We start from the raw sequence: 6,000 nt of genomic DNA on the forward strand, positions 1-6,000 counted from the left end.
CTTTTAGCAGTTGCTGTCTTTTCAAACAAGTCAGTGACCTCTTGTGCCACAGTCCAAGTACAAACTGCAAGACTTGCTTTATTTCTTCTTCATTTTCACAGCACAACATAAGATACAAAAGTTTGTTTCAGTCCAAATATCTGTTGCCTTGCAGGCAGAGATGTTCATGAAAAGTCCAAACCCACTGAATCTTGCATCCATAGATTTATTTCCTATTGCCTTGCAGTGGGAAGAAATTTAACTGGTTTCTGTCAGGATAAGGTTTCATTCCTTAATTACTGAAACTCTTACACAGTCTGTTCCCAAAATTGGTTTTGATTGATGCTGGGATGAATAGAGTGCTGGTTTGTACATTTCATGTACCTGCAGTAAATGTGACCACATGACCTAGCCAACGTTCACTCAAAATCACTCTCCATGTTTTTAAAGTTCTTAGACTTTTGTTGTAGTACTTTAAGATGTTTCTTTTGCTGCTGCTCCGGTAATTTTCTTTACCTGCCTGGCACTGGTGCCCTACCCACCTTCCATGTCTCTAGTGCTATTTTTATTTCAGCTTTGGCTCTTTGAAAACCTCCTTTTCAAGTCAGCTTTCTTCAAGCTCCTTCCCATTTTAGAAGCAATGTGTTTTTCTTTACATTTTTTTTCTCCTCTGCCTTTTGATCATTCTCACTCTTTTTGTTTCAAAGCCAAAATACAACTTCTTGATCTCCTATAAACAAAGGGGAAAGACTTGGTAATTTACTAGGTTAAGTTATTCCATCAAGCTTCCTTACTTATGGTTTATGTCTTGTGTTTGGACTCTGAAGTTTATTCATTGCGATTATGGAATTTATAACATTATTTTTAAATGTACAATAACACACGTGCATGTTTTATGATGTTTAATGAAGGCAACAAAAAAGACACTATAAGCAACACAGCTGTTTTCAAAAAATATTTAAAGACCTGAAGACCTAGGGTCTCTCTCAGATTTCCCTTGAATAAAACTGGTGAGTGGTTGGAAATCTTGTTGATAGGAGCTGGCCAAATACTGTCACCGCTGACCAAGATGGTTTATTCTCAACATGCAATCCAGAATAGGTACATGTTTTTGTTTTATGTATTGTGTTACACTATATTTATGCAAATTATAATTATATCTGGAATTATTTATTGACAAGGAATTATTGGTAAGACATTTATTACTTATAGGTAAATGCTTAATAGCTGGTGGAGATTAGCACAGTCAAATCTTCCATGTTTATACATTTGTCTAAAGTGCCTATTTATTTATTTTATTCTTTTAAACCTTAAACTCTGTCAATACTATTTATATTGCCATGTTTTCATTACTGATCACTGAAAATTAGTACAATCAAATGTCTATTAATGTTTAATAATGAAAGTTTATTAATGAACTGAGTAGGGAAATATTCCTGACACCACTTTATTTGAAAAATTAGACAGAATGGAAACTACTTAGTGAATGAGAGATCAAAGTTATTTAACTCCTCCTGTCCCACAAATGCCATGTAAATACATATATTCTTGTTAGGATATGTGCAACATTGTTTTGTTGTTTGTTTTGGTTTTTTTTTTCTGGTAACACATGGCAACAGAGATTTATTTCCCTTCCTGCCTCTCCTTGTTCTAATGCTTTCAGAAAGTGTTAGAATTCAGTTCAGAAAGGACAAATTATGGCCTAACAGTACAGTTGTGCCTTGTGCATTTTAACAATTGCAATACAGGCATTTTATTAGTGTAACCTGTGGAAAACATTAATGGCTGAAGGAGCTGGGGTCACTTGGTGCTAGAGTTAAGGTCACTCTGCTGATGGTGCAATGTTTTTGAGTGAATAGAAAGTGAGAGAGAATAAAATTCTAGTTTTCATAGGGTGGTTTATGAGTTCACGTTTGATTTCTGTATTAAGGTCTCTGGGTTTAAAAGGTAGGAGTTCAAATTCATTTCATTCTAGCACAGATGTTAGAGGATATTGAGGTGAAACTTTTCGGAATAGTCCATTCCTCTACTGACTACAACTCTGTATCTTTGACTGGTAGTGGCGGTGTCCTGACTATTATGATTTTAGAGTTACACCCTTAAATAAGCAAAGGAAGCCTTGTACATAAAAGTGATATTTTTTAATGGGTTTAACAGAAATTACTATGAAAAAAATAGAAAACCTTTGACCACATAACCCTATCTTATCTCTTGGTCTGCCAAAGAAATAGACAAGAACATTTGCCCCAAATTAATTTTCTTATGATAAGTCTATGAAGTAATTTGCGAGAGAAGTTGGGCAGTTCCTGTAGAGTGAAGCCTTGCATGCTGAAATTTTATTCCCAAGATGATCTCCCTCCATCATGGGTTATGATGGTTAATCATTTTCTGTGTGTTTCATGTTTACCTTAACGATCTGTAGTGAGGAGACACTGTGTTGTACCAAGTACTCACATTGTGTTAAAGTAGTTCATTCAAAGAGTCAATCCATTTTTCTCTGGAGGAGTGATCTCAGTGGTCAAGAGGCTTTTCTAACATGAGCATGATATTGTTCTTCTCAAAAAAATTGCAACAGTGTCTAGATATATGTTACTATCTTTCTCATGTTTTGAATGCCTGCTGACCTTATGGAAGGACATGTATTTGTCTATGGGTGAATTAATTGATGAAAACAGTGTACTAATTCTGCACCTGACAGAGGATTATATTTAGTAATAATATTTAGAATTATTTTATCTGAGCCAAGATGTTGATTTGTGCCTATTAATAGAACTCTTTTTTATCAACTAAATATTTCTTATACAAACCTATACTATAAAAATGACATACTGCACATTTTATATAGTACACAGTGATGTTCCACAACAAAGACTGTTAAACTAGGTCCAGAACTTCTGTTAAACAAGCTGTCATATATCCCCAAACTGAATGCTTTTAATAATTCAGGGTGCTATGGTATGTGTCCTAAAATGAAACAAAATTCTTTTGAAGAATGATCCTGCCATCTCTGCATTGACCTTGTATAACTATTAAAATTACATATCAAAGGCTGCAGAAACTGAGGTTTAATCACTTAAGATTTCCTTCACTGTAATTTTTTCTTTCCCACTTTATAAGAGAAATTTTACCTAATCTTTGCAGCTTCAGTTGTCATAACAAAACCACCCCACACAGGCAGTTTCATCATGTTATAATTCAAACAGTGTCACTGCCAAATACACATTTTCCTGTGACTGTAAACTACTTGCCTTTATGTTACAGAGCCACAGGCTAGAATGTAAATGAGAACTAAGCCTTAAGATTGTGAAGTGGACAAGCACCAGCATCCCTCCTCCCTTTTCATGTTCAGGTAGTGATGTCAACCACTTACTATGTTTCCTTTCTCCATAGAGATTTCCGTAAGTTAGCCAGTGTTAACTCTGCTCCTATTTTACACACAACTGCTGTAAATACACAGACATATTAACCTTTTGGGTCTGATACTGGGACTTCCACTCAAACAAACATCTGATTATCTTCAGTGAGTTTTGCCAAGGTAAGAATCACAGTCAGCTTAAAATATGATAGATGAGGATTTTATTTGTATGCACGTCATATGGATGTAGGTGTCTGTTCATCTGCATAACTATTAAAATTAAGCATTTTGGTAGCATTGCAGATTGATTTCCAAGCATTCCTGTAAGCTTGTTTCAAACGAATTCTCCAGAATTTTATTCATTTTCAAGTGAATGATCAATTATCAATTATCATACTATGAAATAGGAACTATTCTGGAGCAATGACTATAAAACCTCTGGATCAAACTGATTTTACCTTGCTAGTATTGCAGGTGTTCATCACAGATAAAACCAGCAGTTAGCAAGTAAGAATCCAAATTTCAGGTTACCTTGCATTTTAGAGGGTAGATCTTCAAAGGTTTGGATAAGAACTTAGTGCTTAACTTCATCTTTCAAGCGAGACATTAACTGGAAGTCAGAGAACAGCTAGGATTTGTGTTTGGAGAAGGATACTTGCAGCAATGCCAAGGTACTACTCACACCATACACAGGCCACAGAGTTGGGATATGCAACAGACTGCCCTTAAACAGAACCCCCAAAAAACCAAAAACTTGAGCAAAGGAGTTTCAAATTTCCCATCTCAATATGTATGTGTGGAATGTGAGAGGTAGAATACTACTGCCTAAGCTAAATGGTTCTTTGATCCATTCCCCTTTTTAACTTAAATTTTGTAATAAAATGAGTTTATGGCATTTTAGTAAAGAGAGAGTCTTTCAAATATACCTTCAATAAACTCATATCAAACCAGTGTTCTTTGTCATTCCTCACTCCTTTGGACATAAAAAGACTGCATTCAGGCCAATTATTTTTGGTGTCTGACTTAGACCTTGCACCTTACTTCCTCCACTGACAGTATGTTAGAGTAGGGTCTATCAGCCCCCATAGAAGGAGATTTGAATCATTTATTGCTGTATTGATATTAAGAAATGTTGACAGCTGTCAGACATACAGCACGCCATGGAGAGACTCCTCTGATAAACAGTGAAGGGAGGTGGGGTTAGAGGCATCTCATCCTGTGAAAGATGTTTGAGAAGTGCTCATGTCCTTCCATTTCTGCTCTGGGAAAGCTTACATTCCTGGCTTAGACTAGGTGCTTGATTCCTAAACTTACAAAATTAAATGTGATAAATGCCACTCCAGGTTATGAGAGATTCAAAAACTCTGAGCCTACTGCCTCCAGGACTTCTATTTTTAAATGCTCTTCCAGAAGTTCTGCCACTTCACATGTACTCATATTCCTGAAGAAGCTAAATCTTTTCTTAAGCGTCCTCAGGCTTCCATGTGATGCAGCTTCCATGTGATGCAGCTCTCTTTAGTGCTCTGATATGGAACGGAATCCAAAGGCAAAAGGTGTTGCAGCATGTTCAAAGGCTGGTGCTGAGACTGTTGAGATTTCTGAGTGGCTTGTTTGCAAGAAAGTAGAAATAGTTGAGCATCAGTTTCAAAACATTTTCCACCATTGTGATGTCTCTGTATAACATAACTCAGAAAACGAAATTAATCCCTGTCACGTGCAATGGGGATATATTTGGCCAAACAGGCACAAAATAGAACAAATAGTATTTTGCTATAAGAGTTTCTGGACCTGGTTAATGACTGAACATGCAACATGTGCAGCTACCTTCCCCATTTTAAAAGCAGTTAGCTATAAAATTACTTTTCTTCTAAAAAACCTATTTGCCATTAACAGCTCAACTAACAAACATACACTCACCAAATAGTGAGGGATGGGGTCAGAGGCCACTATATGACCTACCATAAAATTTACTCTTGCTACAGCATGTAAATCTGCAGCTAAGCAGTTAAATCAAGATCTCCTTCAGGGGCTACACAACAACATTGCCAATTGCCTTAGATAGCTAAATAAGTATTTGCAAACAGATAAGCTTAGTATTTAGGCTGTTTCCAGCTATATTCAAGGAAATAAAATTGGCATCTTTATTTGAAAGACTCTCAGCCGGAAGATGAGGTCTATGAGGTTGGTATCCATGCTAGATCCGCAGTTCACAGATGTTTTTGAGATGTGTCACAATCAGGCTGCCTATACTCACTGTATGTCTGTAAACAGTGCTGGCTCCTTTATGGGGGATGTCTGCTAGACATACAGCCTGTGATTACTCTGCACCCAAATGAGCACCTTTGTATCTTTGCACCATTTACAGGCATGGGAGATTTCCCCATTTCTGTTTAAACCCTTGGCCTTCAGTAGGTGCTCACAGGCCTTAAGAAACCACTTTTTTTTTTCTTTTTTTTCAGACTATCTATTCAGAGCCCATTATGGAATAAATTCCACACTGAAGGTCCAAATGAGTACTAAACACATCATATATGTCCACAGGAGAATTCTCCCTCCTCAGAGTCTCTCATCTGTGGAATCATTTGAATTAACCAAAATCCTCACAAAGCAAATAATCATTTCTGCATGCAGTATTCCAGGCCATTCATTTACATAACAAACTTAGT

The sequence above is a fragment of the Pseudopipra pipra genome, chromosome 2, assembly GCF_036250125.1.
Source record: "Pseudopipra pipra isolate bDixPip1 chromosome 2, bDixPip1.hap1, whole genome shotgun sequence".
NCBI classification, from domain to species: domain Eukaryota; kingdom Metazoa; phylum Chordata; class Aves; order Passeriformes; family Pipridae; genus Pseudopipra; species Pseudopipra pipra.